The sequence below is a fragment of the Danio aesculapii genome, chromosome 12, assembly GCF_903798145.1.
Source record: "Danio aesculapii chromosome 12, fDanAes4.1, whole genome shotgun sequence".
NCBI classification, from domain to species: domain Eukaryota; kingdom Metazoa; phylum Chordata; class Actinopteri; order Cypriniformes; family Danionidae; genus Danio; species Danio aesculapii.
In genome coordinates, this window is record NC_079446.1 from 44,450,893 (window position 1) to 44,476,044 (window position 25,152).

Consider the following 25,152-nt stretch of genomic DNA (forward strand, 5'->3'; position numbering starts at 1 on the left):
ATATATATATATATATATATATATATATATATATATATATACATATATACATACATACATACATACATGTACACACACTACCAGTCAAAGTTTGGGGTTAGTAGTTTTAAATGTTTTTAAAATAAGCTTCTTCTGCCTCACCAAGGCTGCATTTATTTAATCAGAAATACACTAATTTCATTAAATAATTAATTTCAGTGATTTTAAAGATGAATTTTCAGCTTCATTACTCCAGTTTTTAGTCACGTGATCTTTCAGAAATCACTGTAATATTATTGTATTTTATCATTTACATATATTATTGTTGTTATCATTAATGTTAATATATAATCAATAATGACTGAGGTAATAATTTCATTTGAAACTACACACAATAAGTAATAAATAAATATTTAATAAATAAGTATTTAACAATTTAACATTTTTGTTGAATTTAATAAATGCTCCCAGTTGTGAACATGCATGCCGCTCATGCGTTGTAAAACAGGCATGCAGTGAGTTTTGCAAGTCGACAAAACAAAGTTTAAATAATATGATGGTGATCTAATTTATACTGCATGGCTCCTGATAGTTTTTTTTTTGATATGAAGCAGAAAGGAAAGATAAAGGGAGGTTAGACTTAATGAACCTAATTCTCGGCCTTGAGTCGGGTCTAAGACAACACACAACAGGTAATTCTATAAAACATCTTTTTTTGTATTCTATAGAATTGTCTATAGAATTTCATTCTTATGAGCTTAATATTCATACAAAAGATTTCTTAAATTATCTTTAGATTTTTTTCCAGTTACATTTAGGATTAATTTCTGTTATGTATTTAGAATAATAACTGGATGACAACAATAGTACTGCTATATATATATATATATATATATATATATATATATATATATATATATATATATATATATATATATATATATATATATATATATATATATATATTTTGGAGGTGGTGCTGTGCCCCAGTAGAGCTTTATGTCTAGCAACGTCCCTGGACATGGCCCAACACTGCACACAGATATAATGTTCCTATCATTTCTTGCTTTTGCTGTGTTCATATTTAATATTCCCTCCACTTTCGCATGTTTTCCATCCCAGACTACCTGTCTCTCCTGCCCAGATCATCTTCAAATAATTAGCCTACAGTAATGTGAAGTCCTGTTCTTGAGCGAGGAGCAACTTGAAAGCGGCAAACATGAATCATGTATAGCTTCATTTTAAACTGCTTTGTAGACAAACACACTTGCAAAGTCAGCTTATGAAGAGGATGCAAATCCCTGTTCTGCTGCCCTAAGCTCGGTTTTAATGTGTTAAAACGAATGAGGACAGGCCTTCTTAAACAGGTCTTTAAATGTGTCATTACCTGTCACGCGGGCCAGATCGTTAAAGGTGAGGTATTTTCTGTTTGCATGCCTTTTTTTAGCCATTCCTTTGTCATCCTGAAAAATAAATGATGCATAGAATGATGGAGAATGTTTAAGGATTGAGGGCACTCAAGCAGCAATTAAATTTCACCCTAGGGGAAATTATCTACAAAAATGGGACATGGGCATGGCGTGTGGTCAAATGGCTTTTCCTTGTTCTCTTTCCGTGTACTTCTTGTGTACCACTTTGCCACACACACAAAAAACTTTCCATTTAAAAAAGAAAAAGGGGGAAAAAAGCGTCCCACCTGACCACCTCGTCAAGTCATTTACCATGAGGTGCACTGGCCAGTGAACAAGTTTCATCATAACACCTTCCGGCGTAGTGCCCTAGTAACACGTATTATTTACTGACTGACATGGTAATCTATTTTATATATTTTCGAAAGGTATTAGTTATGCATTTGTGTTTACGAACTTCACACAAGAGTGCCACTATAATGTATAATACATGATAGTTGCTAGGGTGTTGTCATGTAGTCACATTGTGAATGGTTGTTAAGCCTGGTTTATACTTGACGTGTCCGCTAGTTCGCTTGAGTGAATATGCACCACTTTGAAAAGATTTTGTCTGAAACGTGTACGACTGTAAAGACATCTTTATGATCCGTCATCATAGAGATAACCAGATGATCAATAATTCTTGGCTAGAAATTGCAACAGCCTTGGGAAAGGAGGAAAGTTTTTGTTAAAATGTTTGGAAAAACCTGAGGGATAAGATTGTTAAAGCCAAAAGAGGCCATGGCAAAAATGAAGACCCAAGTACACAATTACAGAAATGTTTTTCCACCATTCATAGGTTTTACACTGATGTATGTATTACAATTTTGAATTTAAAACAATTGAATAGTAAATATTATAATAGAATAGTATTATTATAATAAACTATAATTAAGGAATTAATTATTTCTTTGATAACTGGAAAGGAATATTTAAACCGGTTTACAATATACTGATGCCCTGTTTTTCTAGGCTTTATTGGTGATAATGGTCAGGAATGTCGGACCATTATTGCCTTTTTAGCATAAGTGTAGGACAGAAAATAGTCAGACAGTAATGTGTCAATTGTGAAGCAGGCTAAATCTAAAAAAAAAAAAAAAAAACGTGTATTTTTTTTTTTTAGTAAGTAAAAAGTAGTACTTTTTTTTGCTTTTATTTTTGCCATATTAAAAATGATATTGGTAGAGCAACTCATGTTCTGTTGTTTTTAATATTTTAATAAACTTTAATAGGTAAAACTGTCTGAGATATGAACAAAAACAAGTGATGCATCAAAGTTTGATTTAAAAAAAATCTTGAATGGTTAAAAACCTTATTATCATTAAAATAATTTATTATTAGTTTTAAAATATTGAATTATATTATGATATGATGTAGTTCTGGGATCTTTCTACTTCTCTATCCATCTGACTTTACGGGCAGTTTCTTTTAGCGCCCCTGTCGTTTTAGATAATACCACAGCAGCGAACATGGCAGGTATAAACGCCTCGTCCGTTTCGTGAGGTGCGCTCACTGTCAGCGGAGGTGCGTGATGCGGCACCAGGCGAAAGTATAAATCCAGCTTTCAGGTGTCACTATGCTCTTGCAGTGTGATGATTTTCAAATGGTAGGTGAATGTTAGGACATTGTAGAGAGTTGTTAGGGTGTAGCTAGAGAAGGGTAACCCATGTTGATATGTAGCTATGCAGTTTTACTGCTTTGGGGTTTTAAATCTGCTATTACTTTTTTTTTTGTTGTTGGCCTTTGACACCTAATTTTACCAACTGGTTATTTTAAATTGTATGCCTATTTAAGTAGTTAAGCTATATTTTATTTACGTTATATTTGATGTATTTTATATACTATTATGCTTATTTTTGTTGTATTTTCCATACAGCACTTTGGCTCACTTCTGTGTTTTTAAATTGCTCTATAAATAAAGTTTGTCTTGACTTGAATTGACTTTACGCAAGGATGCCACTTTCCGGTTGCCGGCTGGATGTTTTGGATGGTTGTTAGGGTGTCACTATACACTTGCAATGTGATAATTGCTGTTGGTAGGTGGATGTTAGGGTGTTGATCTTTGTTGCTATGCATTTGTTATATGATTGCTTGGAAATTGTGTGAGGTTCCGTGTTTCCTCTAGGATTTTTTCCAGCTGTGGCGGCAGACTCTGTTGGGCCTTTTACACGGATCTACCAACTACCTGTGACGTTATTTCAATGACAAATGTTGTGAGTGCAGTATTACAAGTCGAGATTGCATTTATGTAATAGCCTACGAGCATGCAAATCTCTTTGCTTGTGCTCCGATTTCCTCTGTTTGTGCACAAAACTTGCACGCCCTCAAGCTTACGCTGCTCAAGTGCAGATTTTCTTGTGCGCTCTCAAATAAACGCTGCTGAAGTGCGATTTAATGCGTTTATAACAAGTATGTCTCCAACATTTATTAGATTTGCTAGGAATATTTATGAATGTCTCCAATAGACCTACAGAACTGCATTAATGTGTCCTGAAGACTCTGAAACTCTGCAGGTTCGCACTCGTGTCTGTATTCAGAAATATCGATGTAAAACAGCCGAAAGAAGAGGAAAAGTCACGCCAGCAGATCAGATGGGCCACAGTGAGAGAGAGAGAAATGGAGTACTTTCTTTCTCTCAATTGCAGTGAAATAGGGGCTTCTGCTGTAAGTGTCAGTGAAAGACTGATCCAGCAAACACACAACGCAGTGAAATTGTGCACAGTTTATAAGTTTTTAAGTAATTGGAGCATTGTAAATACTCGCGCTCGCCGCGCTCGCCAAATGATGTCAGTACACAATAACCGGTTATGATTATTACTGAACTTATACCGAATTGTCCACTTCTGCATCACAGTGCACAGAAGAAACAATTAATTTTGACACCCCTAGTAGCTAGATAGATTCCAGTTTGTAGGTTGCTAGATTACCATTTTTTCAGAGAATGACAAACAACAGAAAATGACAAAGCAATGCAGTGTTTGGGTGTTCTGTGTTTGTCTATTCCACACAAGCTGAAGCTGTTTGGTCAGTTCTTGTCATGTGTCACCCGGTATTCTGTCTGTGTCTGGAAGGCTCGAGCGCAAGCCACGCACCTACATTGGAAATAACTAACTTACGCGAACTCTAGTAAAGAAAAAGAAAGAAACTCTAAAAGGCCATACAATACAGGCCATCGTTTGCCATTTTCAGCAGTAGATCTTCTTGCACAGACATGCTGGATTCCCCTGATTTGTTGACAAATGGCTTGTGGATTTCTTGGCAGTTCGTGGGTCCTTCACTGGGCTTTTTCCCCTTAGCAAAATAACTTTACAAAGACGTCGGTTTCTAACTCATTTTGCTGCTTGTGGGTTAAATTTGGATACTCAAGTGACCGAGATATAAGCGAGAGAATACGGCCATTTTTCATAATAAAAGATTGTTCAGATTCAGATAGTAAATAAAATAGAAATATTTAATGATTTCTTGTGCGGCCCAGTACCATTTGATCCACGGACTGGGACCGGTGGTTGAGGACCACTGTGCTAAGGTATTGTTGTTTACTAAGGCGATGCTATGCAATGGCTTTTAGGTTGTGGGGCTTGCTAGGCAGTTCCTATGCAATTGAAAGGGGAATGCTTGTTGATATTGTGGGTGGCGTATTAGTAAATGTTTGTGTACTGTGTATATATAATGTGTATTTTTAGCCTTTTTCTGTTATTATTATTATATCAGAATTTTGTCATGTCTAGATATGCATTAAGAATAGTTTTAGTTTATTTAGTTGTTTAACCTTTTAATAACCATTTAGGAAAACAAAAAGAGTTTGTTTAGAGTTTGTACAAGTCTCTAACTGGGACTCTGAATACCAGTGATAGCAAACACCTTATTAGCAAACTTAGCAATCGCCTCTAATTAAAATAGCAACAATAATATAGTTTAATTACCGGCTATTGGCCAAAACAATATTACTCAGGAGGTGCAATGCAATTACACTAAGATAGCTTTGCTGATTTTGTCATATCTTTTATGGGCATTTGCAGGTTTTGGTATCCAGGGTGCAAACGGTTGCTTTGGGAGTTTTGAAAGTGGGCTACGACTGTTTAACATATGAAGGACATTTTTAATTACTATTTTTGTTTTTGGCTCACACTAAAGTGTTTTAACATTTCATGAAGCAAAGTGATTTGGGCAAGATACCTCCGACGTTATATCACCCTAATAGCCGCCGTTAAATACACAGGAGTATTATGTTGTCAAGGCTGTATTTGGTACTGTAACACATAACAAAACTGTTTTAGCAATTAAAAGTCAGGAACTAAATTAACTTCCCCCTTTTTTCCCCCGGAATATCAATAACTGTGCATGTGCAAGAGTTTGTGCCGATTAGAGTGAGGGCTGTTTTTATAATTGCTTTTCTCCCCGTGGCAGCAAGGGCCCTGAGGGTCAGATCTGAAGAACCGGAGCGGGTTCTCCAGGGGAACCGCACGGGACCTGCAGACGCAGATTAATTGTGTGAGGTTCTGGGGCTTTAATTTGCAGGGGAGGAAATGACTGTGTAACCTAATTAAACACTGACTTGTTTCAAATATCTGTCCAGCTGCAACCTGAACGCGGCATCGCACAATGTCGCCGCCCGTAATTGCCTTGTATGCAGTCGGAGAGCGAAAGGGTGGGATTTAGGGGGGCAACAGGGTGCGGATGACACAGAGAGGGGGTAGAGCCCGATTTCCTCAAGTGATCAATTTAAGAGAAAACTCTGTTGCTCTTAACAGCGGCAACATCTTTAGCGCAGACGGCAGCCCATCGCTAATTAGCATCTGCATTTATAAATGTACGATCATTGTACACAGCTGGAAATCTTTTATAGGAACATCCTGGTCTGGGATTATGGGACGGCAAGGATAAAAATGTCTGCAGTGGTGCATCATGGGATACCTGTAATCATGAACGGGTCAAACAGTGCCCGACATCAAATATCTGAGGATGCTGTTTTATAAATAGCATTACAAATATCTGAGAATATGCAAGTTCAGATTTTTTTTCTCAAATGGTTCTCTTTTGAAGCTCTTATAAATGCTTATTCTGCAAAAGAATTATAAAAAAAGGTAGCTGGACCAGCTGACAAATTGGAAGAGAAAAAGTTCAAGTTACTTTTTTTTAAGGCAGAAAGATGCTTTTTTCCCCCCTCATGATTCTGAACTTTTCTTTTTTGTTTTGCAAGTTATTTCTCATAAATAAGTTTCCTATTTACATGTAATTGAGTTTTTCTGCTATTGCAACTCAAAATAAGTCTTTTTATTTAAAGCCATGGATCTGTATTTTGCAGTTAAGCTCCCTATAATTCTCTCAAAAGTTAAACATTTATGTATATATATATATATATATATATATATATATATATATATATATATATATATATATATATATATTTTTTTTTTTTTTTAGCAAAGGGACATTTCTGATTAATTTTGGCAAATACATTTTTTTAAAGAGCCATTGATGTTTACTACTACAAACTATAGATTACTAGTATACATAAAACAGGTTTTTACAAAACCTTTGTCCACAAACAACTCAAAAATAAACTAATATGAAGCATCGCATGTTGAGCAAGTTCATGAATGAAGAAAGGACAATTTATATCATTTCTTCTTTTCGCCATCACCACTCATAAATGTTGTTTGAATTTATTCACATGGGGTTACCATATAAACACAAGTTGTTTGCTCTTAATTGGTATTGCGTGGTATTGGTATTTCTAGTCATGGTTATAATTTTGTAAAATGTAAAATATTATTGTTAGGAGACTAGCCGTGCATTTCCGAGCCACGAGCCATAGGTTTCCAACCACTTCTACTTACCCCTACCCCTCATTTTGCAAGTTCACGTGAAGGGGTAGGGGTGTTCCAATTCTCTTTAGCTTTAAGGCGTAGCGCTAAGGGGAAGGCATAGATAGTCCTTGAAACTGAGATTTTTCGGGACCACACTTGAAATCAAGGGGTAAGAATATTTCCCAGAATACACCATCTACGACGGCAGCACATGGAGGTAAGTAGATGCACAAATTAGTATATTTTTGTCATTATTATAAATTTTTACAACAGTCAAGCACATGTTTTAATGCATTCATAACAACGTTCGTGTTTTACCGTCATACTTAAAAAAAAATGCTATAATGCATAATAAGAACTTCTGTATAGTCGTCCCACAACACACTTTCACATCGGTCACTCGTTGACACTCCAGTACCCTGTCAGAAAAGTCTAGTGGCTGGCAATAAGCTTTTTACAGTGTCTGGTATAATGTTAATGTTGTTTACGTGTGTTTACATATGGCTATGGTGTAAATACACAGTAAACTTATGATCTTATTGCCACATTATATCGTTATGATAACATGATATCATTGCCTTTGGTGATTTCCTGAAGATAAACACCAAAAAAAAAAACGTGACTGAAATAACTACAGCAGTCGCGATCGTCAATCTCATGAAGTATGAGCTTGTGAAGACATGGTGATGTGTGCGGGTGTTGTAGTGATGTCTATTTCTTAGGAGTAAAATTTTAAGCCATTTCCACACTCTGTTTCAAGGGCCAAGGGGAAGGGTGGGGTAAAAAAAATTGAATATCGATTGGGTCTTAAACTCACAATAAAACTTTCTTCAAGTTATAAAGAATGTGACTTTCTTTCTAAGAAGGGTGATTTTATAGTTAAAACGTTTTTTTTTTTTGCAATCGCAAGACCTTTGTAATTCTGAGTATTTCTCACAGTTTTGGAATCCCACATAATTTATTGCTTAAAGCATTGAGCAGGCAACACGATGGCTCAGTGGTTAGCACTGTCGCCTCACAGAAAGAAGATCGCTGGTTCAGGTCTCGGCTGGGTCAGTTGGCATTTCTGTGTGGAGTTTATGTTGGTTTCTTCCAGTTGCTCTGGTTTCCCCCACAATCTAAAGACATGCAGTAAAGGTGAATTGAGTAGACTAAACTGGCCGTAGTGTATGTGTAAATAAGTGTGTATGGATGTTTCCCAGTACTGGATTGCAGCTGGAGGAGCATCCACTGCATGAAACATATGCTGGAATACTTGGCAGTTCATTCCGCTGTGGCGACCTCTAATGAATAAAGGAATTAAGCCGAAGGAAAATGAATGAATGAAGCATTACGCAGTGCTTTTTAATGATTGTTTTGTCAGTTTTGATCTTGACAGATCTCTAACTATGTCAACTATATTGAAGAAGAGTATAAAAGCATGTAGATTGTGGAGTGGCATTTGCACCAGTAAATAATTTTAATTTTTAAGTGACTTAGTGATGGTCATGATGTAGTGAGTGTGTGATTATCCTCTTTATGTGTGTGTGTGTGTCCGAGAGGGTGGTGTGATTTCAGTGTAAGCTGCCTGGCTCAAGGCTCGCCCCCAGCTGGACGCTGCAGACTGGTCCTCGGGGACACAGACGGGCTCTCTGTTCGAATCCGTATTGATCCGTGATGCTGATGAAAGAACCCGCTGGTCACCTTGAGCCCTACGTGTCCCGCGGCAACACTGCAGCCCCCCGTGTCACTTTAGTCAGACCAAGAGGCTCCGGGGCACAAGGGGTGAGTCTCTCTCTCTGTGTGTGTGTGTGTGTGTGTGTGAGAGAGAGAGGCAGAGGTGATCTGGTCCCTGAGGAATAGTGATACTGGATCTGTGGTTTTAATATTGGCAGAACAAAAAAAACCTTCATAAAGTTTTCAAACTGAAATTTTTTTTGTCACGTACAGAGTCAAACACAGGATGATATACAGTGAAATGCTTACACAATCACTCATGACCTTAAAATAAGAACAGTAACAAAAATATTAATAATAATATGAATAATAACTAACAAAAATAAAAACATTTGGAGAAATAGTTATGCAATAGAAAATAAAGCAAATCTAAACTATTTGAAGACTTTTGATATGGAGTATGTGGTTGTAGAAAAAAGTATGACAATTTTAAGAGCTATCTGTACAAACTTAAACATAGAAGTGTTTCTAACAAAGTGTCTGGTGCATAAGAGATGTTGTGTGTCCTATCAACACAATCTCACGGCAATTCGTAACTTTTTGATTTAGTGGCTAATTCGTACGAATTCGTACGATCTAATTCGTACAATTTAGTACGATTTGCTCATCCGCCAATGATGGTTGGGTTTAGGGGTGGGGTTAGGTGCCACGCCTCCTTTTTAAAATCGTACAATTTCGTACGACTGAACTCGTACGAATTAGCCATTAAACTGTCAAAACGTAAAATACTTACGTTTTCTCGTGAGATCAGGCTGGTCCTATAGGTGGTTTGTCAAGCCCACTCACCTGTATAAAGTACACTAGAACTACACTATACTGGGAATGATCTACACTATAATGGGAACTGCTACTCCAGCACTAAATTCTCTGAGCACAAACAAGTCACTTTGAAAAACTAGCACTTCTTGTATGTATTGCCTGTTCTTGTTGAATCACTGAATACCTCCTAAGTTGGACATAAGCCTCTGCTAAAAGTAAATGTCTACATTGCATTGCAAGTGTTTTACATTGCATCTAAATGTATGCTCCTTAAAAACCAGCATAAGTTTTTTGTTTTACTCTTATTTTTTTAGTTTTTATTTTTTTTTCCTTCATTGAGTTGTTTAACTCTTAAAGCAGATCATTGAATTAATATTTCAGACAAGCTTTATGAACTTTTCATTTAATGTATCAGATTATGATATTTGTCCCTCCATTTTGAGGCTTGAAAACTCTATAGAGGAAATAAAAAAAATATTATTATTGTAGTAAGTGAACTAAATGTAGTACAGCAAGTAAATGTAATATAGTGTGATACACGTAATATGATATGTTATTTATATGTATTATAATGAACACAGTAGAAAAAGCATGCTTACATAATATTTATTCATATTTCTTACATGTAATCACTTCTAATAATTTACAAATAATAGAATATGATATCAATTTAAAAGGATGACCATTGTATGGACCACTTGTATACTTTTTCTGTTGTTTTAAGACTCAAATTAGGCCCAATCCTAATTCTATTTTTTTTACCCCTACACCTTCCCCTTGGCCCAAACAGTGTGAAGGGAAAGGACTTTAAATTTTACGCCTAAGAAATTAGACACCACTACAACACCTGCACGCGCCATCATGTCATCGCAATCTCTTATGATATGAGATTGACGATCACGACTGCTGTAGTTATTCCAGTTGTGTTTACTTGTTTTATCAATGTAAACACAAGAACATTATACTAGACACTGTAAAAAGGTCATTCCCAGCCACTAGATTTTTCTGAAAGGGTATTCGAGTGTCATTAAGGTTACAGAATGTTGTAAGATTACTATACAGGAGTTAAAATTATGGACTGTAGATAGTGAAATTTAGCGTATTTTTTATTTTTTTTTAAGCATGACGGTAAAACATGAACGTGGTAATGAATGTATTAAAACATGTGCTTGTTTGTTGTAAAAATTTATAATAATGACAAAAAAATACTAATTTGTGCATCTCCTTACTTCCGTGTGCAGCCGTGCTGCTGTTGTAGATGGTGTATTCTGGTCCTGAAAAATCTCCATTTCAAGGGGTATCTAGCCCTTCCCCTTAGCCCTACACCTTCACACTAAAGACAATTGGGACATCCCTACCCCTTCATGTGAACGTGTAAAACGAGGGGTAGGAGAAAGGCTAAGGGGTAGAAGTGGGATTGAGCCTTAAGATGTTAGTACAGATTCTTAACAGTTTTTTTTTTATTTTGTCTTTTGTAAAGGCAGGAAACTTATATAGACTAAATAAAGGCTGATATTTGGTAAACAAATCCTCAAAATTCATAATCAGTACTTTTATTTGATAATGATCTGAATTAGCCAGTGCAGATAACAACCTTGTACATTTACATTAAAATGCAGTAAAACCGTTCCCTGTATTAATTATACACAAAAGAACAGAAAGTTTGCAAAGTTATTATAAAGTACAAGTATAATCCAAGTTACACTTTGCATCTTTTTGTGCTGTTGAGAAACAAAAACGAAACAGGCTAAAAACCTCAGAGAGCCAGAGCAGATCAGAACACCATCAGATCAGTTTTCCCAACTCCACGTCTCAAGACAGATCCCAGCTCAGATGCACAGAGGGGAATATAATTACTTGTTTTCCACAAGTGACGAGTGATTTCCCAGGTTTGGGGGGAAAACGTGGACGATTGATCAGCGCTGATGCTTCCCATTTGAAGATCACACACAAGACAAAGGAAAGCTAAGTAGGACAACATTGGACGCTCCCAAAACGCTAGGCGGGTTAAGGGGGGGAAAAAAAGAGTATAAATGAAAAGGAACAGAGGGAGAAGGCTTGGGAATTAAGTAAAATATAATTAATGACAGCCGTCTGAAACTTAACTGTATCAGAAATGTGTTTTAATCGCACAAAAAAAAAGTACGTTGCATGCGGGGTAGTCATTTATGGCTCTGGGCGAGTGAAGAATTAACTACCAGCACTTGAGTACAGCTGGAAGATCTGCCTCCTCCCGTCATCCTGACTCTGGGAGTTTGTTGTTTGCGGCCTTATGGGAGAGGAAAATACTTAATGTGCTTCCGACTGTTGGCTGCAGTCATGCTTTAAAAGAGGAAGAGATAGCGAGATTGATCTTAGGAGCGCAACTTGGGACTCCAGTAAAGGAGTCAACGGCGAGCTATCGGACAGCTGGGAGATTCCTCCGAGATCACAGACCATATTGAGGTGGAATAAACTCCCGTCTTTGTGCTTTGTCACTATCAGGACCTTGTCCCACAACCTTGAACACATATTCCCTCGGTAAAGTCACCTGGGAAAAATTACAGAGGGAGAGGTTTGTTCTCTATTCCTCTTCCCTTTTTTTTGTCTTTTTTTGTCGTCAGATCCCGGGTTTAATCTACTACCCAATACTAGAGACTCATTTTTTTAATATCTCCCCAGAGCAACTGGCAGGTTAAAAGGCTTCCCAAAAATACACCACATGATCAGCAGAAAAAAGAAGAAAGAAAAGAAAAACTAAATAGAGATTTGAGACTTTCTAGATAACTTCAGTGTGCACTGAAATAAATGGTTAATTGGATTTACTAAATTTTTTAAGGTATGTGGTTGCAAACTATTTACATGGAATGAATTTAAACAAATTAAGTTGAACATTGCTACATTTAATTATAGTTGTTTAAATTCAGCCCATATAAATAGTTTGCAACTTACCCTAAAAATACTACTAAATCCAACAAATCATTTATTTTAGTGTGGTTAGATTTATTGGCCTGAAATGGTCTTTTAAAATGTGGCAATAATAATTTTAGATGAGTCATTTACTTCCGGTGCATTAATATTGCATTTCCATCCGTATTTTTCTTAAATTTACTACCAATTGAGACTAATTATTTTAATATAGCTTCCCAAAAATACACCACGGGATCAGCAGAAAAGAAAAGGAAAACTAAATAGAGATTTGAGACTTTCTAGACTTCAGTGTGCTTTGGTTTTGATTTATTGACCTGAAATTGTCTTTTAAAATGTGTTAATACTTTTACAAGTGTCATTTACCTCCGGTGCATTAATATGCATTTTCATAAGTAATGTTCTTAAATACTACTACCCAATACTAGAGACTCATTTTTTAAAATCTCTCCAGAGAAACTGGCAGGTTAAAAGACTTCCTAAAAGTACACCACATGATCAGCAGAAACGAAGGAAAAGAAAAGAGAAGAAAACCAAAACAGCGATTTGTTTAAATAATTGTAAATCCAACAAATCATTTCAATGTGGTTTGAATTTGATTTATTAGCCTAATATGGTCTTTTAAAATGTGACGATATTAAATTTAGAATTGTCATTTACTTCCTGTGCATTAATATTGCATTTCCATTAGTAATTTTCTTAAATCTACTACCCAATACTACAGACTCGTTTTTTAAATATCCAGCCAGAGCAACTAAGTCTTCCCAAAAATACACCACATGATCAGCAGAAACTACGTAAAAGAAAAGAGAAGAAAAACTAAATAGAGATTTGAGACTTTCTAGATAACTTCAGTGTACAGTATATGGACTAAATTTAATATTAATATTGCATTTGCAATGAATGAATTGTAATTTTCTTAAATTTACTACCCAATACTAGAGACTCATTTATTTAATATCTCCCCAGAGCAACTGGCAGGTTAAAAGACTTTCCAAAAATACACCACATGATCAGCAGAAACAAAAGAAATTTGACATTTGAGACTTTCTAGATAACTTCAGCATGGTTTGGATTTGATTTATTGGCCTGAAATGGTCTTTTTTTTAATAGTACGTAATTCCAGTGCATTAATTTTCAATTAATTAATAGTAATTCTTATGAATCTATTAACCAATACTAGAGACTTGTTTTTTTTTTTTTTAATAAACTAAACTAAATAGAGATTTGAGACTTTCTAGATAACATCAGTGTGCACTGAAAAAAATGCTTCATTGAATTTACTCAATTTTCGCAAGATAAGTGGTTGCAAACAATGTACAGTATATGGGCTGAATTTAATATTAATATTGCATTTCTCTTGAATGAATAGTAATTTTCCTAAATCTACTACCCTATTCTAGAGACTCGTTTTTTTAATATCTCCCCAGAGCAACTGGCAGGTTAAAAGTCTTCCTAAAAATACACCACATGAGCAGCAGAGAAAAAAGAAAATAAAAACTGCATAGAGATTTAAGACTTTCTAGATAACTTCAGCATGGTTTGGATTTTAAAGTGTGATTATAATAAATTTAGAAGTGTCATTTAATTCCGGTGCATTAATATTGCATTTCCAATGAATGAAGAAGTTGTATTTTTAGTCTTGTCTAGTAGAATTTTAAGTTAAATGAATGTAAAACTCTAACTCAAAACTAGATGAGTGCTTTCTGAAAGAAATTCAAAGCAGCAAGAATTATGCTTCATGTAACCATAAGATTCAATGCTTTAGTTGTGTCTCAAATGATGCAGTATACGCTGTACACTTCATAATGTACGTAACTGTCTAGTTTATTAATTATTTAGGATTATTTTGAGTTTAATTGCCCTGTCCACTACAGTGTTATTAATTAAATTAAACCTTCTATTTCCAGGTCTGGCATTTGTACTTCTTCATTTATAAATATTTTCAGTTTTAAGAGTTAAGAAGTCAATATTTCTTTGGAAAAACATGATTTTCAATCACAACAAGTGAACATATATCTCTTAAAAGAACACATTTTATTTAAAATTTACAATATAAAAAATATAATATTTTACTCAAACCATAACAAAAAAATCTAGTCCCATTTTGGACTTGACATCTCATTTACTATATTTATATGATAAGAATCTTTTTTTGCTGTTGTTGTTGACAAATGGATAATGGGTATCGGCAAAAGATAAAGATTTAAAATGACAATAAGTATGTTGATATTTAATATTTCATCAAATGATTCTTGTTACAAATATGCCTTGCAATTTTAGTTTTATGTACTATTGTTACACTTAATTACATTTTTAGAAATTTTTTATATAAAGAATGTATAATAAAACAATAAATAAAAAAGACAACATTATAATAATAGAGGAATTAAACTAATTGTAATTACATTTTTGACAAAACTATACATATCAGTAAGTATAATCCCTATTTTGGCAAAATATAAAGCAAAGTTTTTCCTTATGCATTTTAAAACAAAGGAGATCCAGGCATCTGTAAGCATTGCATTGTGAAAAGAGGCACAAAATGCAACAAATCCCCCCTCACCGCTAACCGTGATCTTCCTGGCACTCTGAGGCAGGGGCCCAGCTGGGACTCTACCCAGGATCGCATCTCTTTCATGGGCGAACGCTGCTTCACCTGCCCCCTCCCTTTCCCAATCCCCTTCCATCACAAATCCCACATTCCCCCCCGCCGGATCCCAAACCCTCCAACCGTCCCAGCTGAGCTTTGCTAATCAGTATGGCGACGAGAGACAAGACTTGGTTAATTCGGCCAATTAGGCCCGAGCATTGTTTGTGGCCAGCGACATTTTGTATTCGTGGAAATGTGTGGAGTGCAAAACGTGCCCTGGAGCGACGCAATGATAGTGACGCCACTCCAGCCACATGTCAACAAAACACACAGGGGTGAAAGGGGCCGTTCTCGTGTGTGTGTATTTGTGTGTGTGTGTGTGTGTGTGTGTGTGTGTGTGTGTGTGTGTGTGTGTGTGTGTGTGTGTGTGTGTGTGTGTGCGTGTGTGTGCGTGTGTCTGACTGTGTGTCAGTTGAAGTCAAAATTATAATATATTTTTTTCTTTTTCAGGTATTTCCCAAATTATGTTTAACAGAGCAAGGAATTGTTACAGTATTTCCTATAATATTTTTTCTTCTGGAGAAAGTCTTATTTTTTTTATTTTGGTTAGAAGAGAAGCAGTATTTAATTTTTTAAAAATCAATTTAAGGTTAATATTATTAGCCCCCTTAAGCAATATGTAATTTCGATAGTCTACAGAACAAACTACTGTTATACAATGACTTGCCTAATTACCCTAACCTGCCTAGTTAACCTAGTTATCCTGGTTAAACCTTAAGGTGTATAGAAGTGTCTTGAAAAATATCTAGTCAAATAATATTTACTGTCATCATGGCAAAGATAAAATAAATAAGTTATTAGAAATGAGTTATTTAAACTTGTTAAAAATTTCTGTATACACTACAGGTCAAAAGTAGAAGCTATTTTTTTATGCATATGCCTTACATATAATTACTATATTACAATTTCCAAAAAATTATTTCATCATTGAAAATGTAATTTATTCCAGTGATGCAAAGCAAATTTTTTAAATCATCATTACTTCAGTTTTCAGTGTCACATGATCCTTTAGAAATCATACAGATATGCTGATTTGGAGTTACAGCTTCCACAAAAATATTAAGCAACATATGAGGCAACTTAATACTATTATTAAGTAGTCCATTTCAGGGGATTTAAGGCATGTGTGACCTTTTAATAACCCACATTTTGTTTTTGGTATGTCACGGTTTTCACTTAATTAATAAAAAAATTAAATAAATAAATATATATAAATATATATATATATATATATATATATATATATATATATATATATATAATTTTTTTATTTATTAAATTTTTTTATTATTATGTTATATTATCTTTTTTTATCTTATTTTTTCGGGGTTTTCACCTTTAGAGAGCAAAGTAGAGAGAATTGACAGGAAAGCATGGGGAGTAGAGAGAGGGGAAGGATCGGCATAGGAACTCAAGGAGGAATCGAACTTGGGTCGCCGCGAGCACCAGAGTGCATGTGTTGACGCACTAACCGCGCTGGCGCTGACATTTTTTTATATTATCTTAATAGAGTAATAATAAAGATAATAAATCAGCAACGAAAAAGATCTGCATATATTCATCGTTTGTGAAGGATCTTGTGATGATTAAAACTACAGTAATGATGCTGAAAATTCAGCTTTGCATCAGAACACATCCAAATAGAAAATATTTATTTCAATTTGTTATAATTTTTCACAATTTTCCCATTTTTGCTGTATTTTTGATCATCCTCTAAGAACATGAGACATGAGAGTTATATTCTTTTAAATTATCCAAATATAAGGTGTGTTAATACTGTAATTAAACATTTAGTATGTATAACAAATATTACAAATGAAATAGAAAAAAATGTGAGCAGTGCAGTAATCGAATGAACTAGAAATAACAATAAAATGTATGGCAATAAAAAAAGTAACCTCTGGACTTTTTTACTCTGTATTGTCTAAGAGCTAATCACACAGCAGAAATGTGCAACAATGGGAAGTGTGTTGATATTAAAGATGTACTGAATTTTTGGCCACCAAAAAATTATCATCCGAAAATATGTTATGCCATTTACTGAACAATCTAATTTTTGTGACTTCAGTCATCGTTGGGGTGCTCTTTTAAATATGGAAGCATTAACACATTATATTGAAATATACAGTTGAAGTCAGAATTATTAGACCCCCTGAATTATTAGCCTCCCTGTTTAATTTTTTTCCCAATTTCTGTTTAACAGGGAGAAGATTTTTTCAACACATCTCTAAACATAATAGTTTTAATAACTCATTATTAATAACTGACTTGTTTTGTGTTTGCCATGATGACAGTAAATAATATTTGACTAGATATTTTTCAAGACACTTCTATACAGCTTAAAGTGACATGTAAAGCCTTAACTAGGTTAATTAGGCAGGTTAGGGTAATTAGGCAAGTTATTGTATAACAATGGTTTGTTCTTTAGATCGAAAAAAATATAGCTTAAAGGGGCTAATAATTTTGATCTTAAAATGGATTTAAAAAAATTTTAAACTGCTTTTATTCTAGCCGAAATAAAACAAATAAGAAAAAATATTATCAGACATACTGTGAAAATTTCCTTGCTCTGTTAAACATAATTTGGGAAATATAAAAAAAAAAGGGGAAAAAAAAAATCAAAAAGGGCCTAATAAATCTGACTTTAACTGTATATCGTTATATATCGTTATCATTCAATTTGGAAAATAATTATAAATTTTTTTGTAATTTTGCATTTTGCCATATCGCCCAGCCCTAGAATGAACTGCTAATTTCACTATAACCTTTACTATATTGTGTCATTTAGAATGCTGGAACTCTGTATTGACCAATCAGCATCCAGGACTGTAACTCTAGGATCTTTAATGTTGTTTACAGTGCATTGCCTCTCTCTCTCTTCTCCCTCTTTCTGTTTCCCTCTGTCTTTTTGCAGGAGCGAGCGAGTGAGCGGAGGGTCCTGGTGGCAGATGGGCAGGAGTATCAGGGATTGACTAATCCCAAATCTGCCGTCTCCTCACCACAGCGAAACCAGGGGAGAGGCGCGAGCCAGCTGCCACATCCACGCCTTTCATGCTCGTCTGCACACAACAGCTGCACCAGGCCTGCCTGCTTGCTTCTAAATTATTAAACATCTTTTTAGTTTGTTCCAGATGCAGAGCCCGATGTGCTTACCGAGGCCTTTGTGCATTTTACGTACCGTTCCTTTTCCCCTCCTCTCATCAGAATGCTGTTTGTAAAAGTCATTATCCCATCTGCGACGCCGGTTTGGACAAAACAGCCCAAGACGGTTCCAGCTCGTTCCTCCTTTCCGGGACAGTTTGAGGGTGATGATGGAGGGCAGCAGGGGTTTATGCTTATGTCTCCACCTGTAAGCTGTACAGTAGTTATTAATACAGTCAAATTAAGTAACACTTTTATTTATTAACCTAATCTTGGTTAATATTGATTAAAAACAATTTAAAATAATGGTCGATTAGTTATTGCATTTACTAACAATCATGTAATCAAGGTATCCGCAGGATCTTAAATCTCAAAAATTTAATTTAGGCTTAAAGAGACTTGAATTGTCTGAAATATTGTGTAGTAGGTCTTAAATCAATTTTAAACAGGCCTTAATTTTGTAAAGCTAGCAAATCTGGCCAACACCCATACAATCACTAACAATTCATCTATATAAGACTTAAGTATTTATTTAAAAATGGCGTTTTAGCTATATTTACCATAATGGTTCAATTATTTTTCTTGCAATAACATTTGTTTAAAAGTTCTCAGTTTATTTACTGCTGAGGACACTGACCTGGACAGACTGTTGTGTATAAATTTAATTTATTATATTTACTTATGTATTATAGTTCATTATAGTTATTTATAGTCCGTTGTGGTTAAAGAAAGGTTTATATACACCTAGAGCTTGCTTGTTTTGACACATTATTTAACAAATATTCCTGAGAAATAACTAAATTATATATTTTTAATAGGACAAGAAAAAATCTTTTCCAACTGAGCCATTGGAAAGAAATCTAAGCACTTAGCCCTGTGTGAGTCCCAAATTTCATTCATAATGGTCTTAAAAGATCTTAGTCTTAAATTTAACTTGGTGAAACCTACAGAAACTCTGAGTGATACATTTATTGCGGTATTTATTCCTCTTTCTTAATGTTAGGCAAGGCAAGTTTACTTAGATAGCACATTTCAAACATAATGTTAATTCAAAGTGCTTTGCATAAACAAGAATGAAAGAAAAACAACAAAGAATTAAAATTATGAAATGAAAACTAGTTTTAAGGGAATAAAAAAGAAAGACACAATAGTGCAATCTGACGTTAGTTAATGTTATTTAAGTTAAATAACGTTAGTTCATTTTATTTTAACTCACACTGCATTAACTAATGTTAACAAGTGGATTTTAATGGATGTTAAAAATGCATTAGTTAATGTTGAACTATGATTAATAAATGCTTCACAAGATTATTCATACTTGGTTAATGTTAGTAAATACATTAACTAATGGATCATTATTCTAAAGTGTTACCAAAAACTCTTTTGTGAGCTTGCATGAACTAACAGTTAATGTGAGTATAATCAGGTCAAACATTGCATCAAATATGCTAAATGTCTCAATTAATTTGTTCTAACTTTGGCATTTACAGATTCTGAAGTGAAACCTTTAGCCAAAAAAACTTAAATTATATTCTACGATTTGTTAAATAGTTTTAACTGCATTGCTTATTATGAGCAATGAATTGCTAAGTTGAATGTTGCTGTTATGAGCTAACATGAATGAAGATTTAGCAGTGAGCTTATTCTATATTAATAAATTGTGTGCATAATCAGGTCAAACATTGCATGACCTCAAATATACAAAATGTCAAAGCTAATTTGTACTAACTTTTACTGATTTTTACTGAGGAAAAACCTTTAATCTAAAAAACTTTGAAATTAAAATCTAAATTTCCATTTGTTAATTTGATTGAACTGCATTGCTTAATATGATCTAGCGATAAATGATTCCTAAACTTAATGTTGATAAAATAAAACGGTTTTATGAGATGGCATGAACTAAGAATGAACAGTTACTGTGGGCATAATCAGGTCAAACATTGCGTCAGATATGCAAAGTCAAAATCAATTTGTGTTTACATTTACGTGTTTTGAGGAATCATCTAAATAAATAAACTCAGTCTTGTGTCATTTTAAACAATTCATTGAGATAACAATATAATAAACCACATGTACAGTAAGTTTTTTTTTCTCTAATAAAAGCTATGAAATATTACAGCTATGTTCTGGCTGAAAAAACCTTTTAGTCTTAAAAAAAACTTTACAATTTTAAGTTAAGGTTTCTTTTGTTAACTTGATTTAACTGCATTGCTTAATATTGAACTATAGCAATAAATAATAGCTAAATTTATACTAATTTATTAATCTTAGTTAATGCTAATTTCAATGTTTATTTAAATAAGAAGTGACGTCAGTTATTATTTAAAAACATGAGCTAATAGTGAACAGTTGTCTGTGGTGGTGTATGATGGGATACCTGCTTTTTTGTTTTATAAAACATAAAACATTTTTAATTAAAAAAAACAATAAAATAAAATAATAAAAATAAAATAAAAATTAGAAAATAAAAATAAATAAAATTAATAATAAAAAAATATTTAAGAAAAAAAATAAATAAACCAAAAATAGTAAAATATATTAATATCTAAAAAATATTAATATATAATATATATATATATAATTAATTAATAAAACAAATTAATAAAATTGATTTGTGCATGACCATTACAGCACTGTATCTCATTAGACTGTTCACTGTCCAACATCTATTGAATCCCTTTTGTGTTTTGCATTATATATATGTTTTTTTTCTTCATGACCAGTTAGAATCAGTTTTCAGGTGAAAGTACCTTAATGAGCATGTAGTGGTGGTCCACTTGGGCCATTAATGCAGTGTTCTCATCTTTTTTTTATCTCACTCCATTTTGCATCCCTGCAGTTTGGACAAAATGGGCCAAGACAGATCCAGCTGATTCCTCCTTCCCAGGACAATCTGACAGAGATGATGGTGGGCTGCAGGGGTTCATGCTTCTGTCTCCACCTGTAAACCGTCTTGGTCTCCGCTTCAGGGCGGCAACAGGAGTTTTGCAAGTAAGATTTGGTCCTTTGGAAAGAAGGCTTAAGAGCGAACGAGCCTCTTTCACACACAGGTTGAAATAATCTTTCCCCCCAAAGGCGATGCTGGCCTATTATTGCCGTGAAAAGGCGCTAGAGTCCTGAATATTCATCAGGGAGAGACGGAGGGGCGCAGAGAAAGGGGCTCAGAAATCCCAGCGCACTGACGGTCACGTTCAAATCAGCAGCTAATGTAGCAGGACACCGAACAGAGCGGGATAATGCAGATCCTACAATATTCAAAAGAGGAACATAATGCTCTCTAGCACTTTACAATAAGGTTCTGTTTGTTAACATGACTTATATACGCTGAAAAGAAATCAGTGTAGAAACTTTTCACGCAATAAATTTCTCCAACAATTGCAGTAACTCCAAATCATGTACTGGATTAAACATTAATTCACACTAGCTATTGAATATGACTTGAGCTTCATATAAACATCTATTTTTCTGCTTATTAATAGTAGGATTATTGATCTGAAATATGGAATTGCAGATTAAGCCATTGAATAGTATATACTAATAAATAGAATACTAATAAATAGCCAATGTCCTAGTACTATACTGCTAATGAGCTAGTAATTAATACTAAGGATTGGTTCTCCGATGAGTTTTTAGTTTTGGAAAAAAAATTACTTTTATAGTATAGTTACCATAAAATTACAATAATGAACAATGAAAAGTACTTTTAAAGCATTTAGTTCAATTCAAATTAATATGATTAAATAAATACGAGAATTAATAAACAGCTGACTGTTGAAGTGCATCATAGTGTGATCCTAATCAGGCCAAATAGGGCATAAAATAAAAAACAATTTAGAAGGTCGCTAGTTCAAGTCAAGGCTGGGTCAGTTGGCATTTCTATGTGGAGTTTGCATTTTCTCCCCATGTCGGCGTGGATTTCCTCTGGGTGCTCCTGTTTCCTCCACAGTCCAAGCACATGCGCTGTAGGTGAATTGATGAACTAAATAAGCCGTATTGTATGAGTGTGTGTGTGTGCGCGCGAATGCGAGTGTATGGGTGTTTCCCAGTACCGGGTTGTAGCTGGAGGGGCATCCACTGCATGAAACATATGCTGGAATAGTTGGTGGTTCATTCCGCTGTGGTGACCTTTTGAGGACTAGTCTTTATATGAAAATAAATATATTCATCCTATAGTTGTTATTTGCTGTTCTTTTATGAAAATAAAAGAAAATACTTTAATATGCACAAAAAACTAATCTCTGAAGAATCTCTGAAACAACTTTTCTACATCAATGCCCTTTCATTTTGTATCCACCTGTCTTTTAGAAAGCACTTTTCATAATCCAATCAATTCCCAAGTTCTATATATTTTCTAAATGTCCCATTTTACTTGGAAATGCAGAAATAAAATGGCTTTCAAATGCCAGCCCATGCTCTTCAGAATTATACACACTTAAAGAAACAGAAAAAGTTCTTTGTTGGCATCGGTGTCTCCATGTTAAAGATTTAGAAGATTTAATTGTTTAAAAAAAAAAAGATTTCTTCAGATTATTAAAATGTTCTTTACAGTTATATTTTATTTAGGAGCATTTACTGAGGTCTATTGAGTTTTCTTCTGTTAAAAACACTTTATAACTGTGTCTTTGACATCATTTCCTATTTTGTGCATTCTTAGCATTTATTAGCCAAAAAATTAAATGAAATAAATATCAAACAGGAACCAGGACAATCATGGAAATACTGTTCAAATTTTGGGAATCACCCAGTAAAAACAAAAATATGCTGGAATATTATTATTTAAAATTCATGTTTTATTTGAATTTATTTGATAATGTAACTGATTTCTCTGATTTAAAGTTTAATTATCTGCATTATTAATAAACTGTCAAATGATCTTTCAGATATTCTAATATTTATAATTTAGCTCAAGCAGCATTGATTATTATTATCAATATTAAAAAGTTGCGCTGCTTAATATTTTTCTGAAAACTGATCTTTTGTAATCATTATTAGATTAATAGGCATTGCAAAAGAAATGCAAATACAAATATTTTGTAGAATAAACATCTTTATTGTTGCTTTATCTTTAATGTTGCTTAAAAACTATTAAATATTAAATAAAAAATAAATAAAAGTATTTTAATATTATTTAAAAAAAAACTGAGACATATTAATGTTATATAGGGGATGTTATAAAAGTTATAAAGTGTTGCATGCAAAACTGTTGCAAACAATTTATTTGTGTTGAATTTAAACAAACAAATTAAATTGAGCAATGTTCAACTTAATTTGTTTGTTTAAATTCAGCCCAAATAAATTGTTTACAACCACTTAACGTAAAGAAATTGAGTAAATCCAAGGAATCATCTTTGAATAATTTTTTTCAGTGCACCAATTCTCACTGACTAGTGGCTTATTACCTGCCTTTTATTAAGATATTGGCTGTTTATTAGTACTTATAAAATACATATTTTGCATGGTATTATTCTACACTACCTTAACAACTATTAATAAGCGGCAAATTGTGAGTTTATTGAGCTAAAAGTCATAGTTAATGTTTTAATGTGACAACAGTTTCTTTGAGTGTTTCTTAATTTGTATTACAAATGTTTCACTATGAAACTGTTAGCTTATTACCTACCTATTATTAAGATGTTGGCGAGCCTGTTCATTAGTACTTAGAAAATACATATTCTGCATGATCTTATTCTACACCCTTAATCCAACTCAATACCTAAACTCAACTACTACCTTAATAACTATTAATAAGCAGCTAATTAAGAGTTTATTGAGCTGAAAGTCATAGGTAATGGTTTAATGTCACATTTGTTTTGAGTGTTTCTTTATCTCACTATTAACCAGTTAGCTTATTACCTGCCTATCATTAAGATATTGGCTGTTTATTAGTACTTATAAAATACATATTTTGCATGTTCTTAAACCCAACTATTACTGTAATAACTATTAATAAGTAGTAAATTGTTAGAGTTGATCTAAAAGTTTGGTTTAGTAGAGTTTCTTTATTGATATTACAAAACCTTTACATTTGAATCTGCTCTGTTTTTGACATTATTTCCTCTGCATTTCTACCATGCAGAAAGCAATCCAACATGGAGCAGGCATTGATGTTGAGGAAACACAAAGGCAGCGTGGTTGTTTTAAGCGAGCTGGCATGAGCGCTGCTGCTGGATTGAAGTTAATAAGCGTGCGAGAGGAGAAGAAGAGCGTCTCTGGATCTCCAGATGAGTCTCTCCACGGCTCAAACACACCAGAGACGAGCTGGATCCTCCACTGGAGCCGCTGCACCTGTTGTTTTCAGGAGCTGGAGGAAGACAGACACTCATGCACACAAGACCGTATGGAGCCACGAGAACAGGCAATGTGTTTTTTTTTTGTTTTTTTTTTGAAAAAGGTATTATGGTTTAAATATTGAAGTCGTCCAATCATGAAGTGTATTTAAATTTAAGAGCTCCATATTGAAGCAGAGGAGTTAATTACACAAGCTGGGGTTGTTTAGATTTTTTATTTATTTATTTTTTTCTCTCAGTTTTGAAATGAAGAATAAATCTAATATTATTGCAAAACTTTTACATTTTAAAATATGAGTCAAAGATTTATGTAATATGCAGTTGAAGAATTATTAGCCCCCCTGTTTGTCCCCTAATTTCAGTTTAGAGGAAAGAAGATTTTTTTAACACATTTCTAAACATAATAGTAATTTCTAATAACTCATTTGTTTTATTTTTGTCATGATGACAGT

The 25,152-nt window shown here is 33.9% G+C and overlaps 1 long non-coding RNA gene across 1 annotated transcript in view; it reads left to right on the plus strand.

Annotated features, from left to right (window-relative positions):
• The window catches only part of LOC130238919 (uncharacterized), a 25,523-nt gene extending 759 nt beyond the window's left edge, over nucleotides 1-24,764 (plus strand). Inside the window, exons 2-5 of the long non-coding RNA XR_008838658.1 lie at nucleotides 8,779-9,001; nucleotides 18,187-18,621; nucleotides 21,253-21,404; nucleotides 24,490-24,764. This is a non-coding gene — a long non-coding RNA (uncharacterized LOC130238919). The remainder of the gene's footprint in view (nucleotides 1-8,778; nucleotides 9,002-18,186; nucleotides 18,622-21,252; nucleotides 21,405-24,489) is intronic.
• Nucleotides 24,765-25,152: the final 388 nt, after the last annotated feature.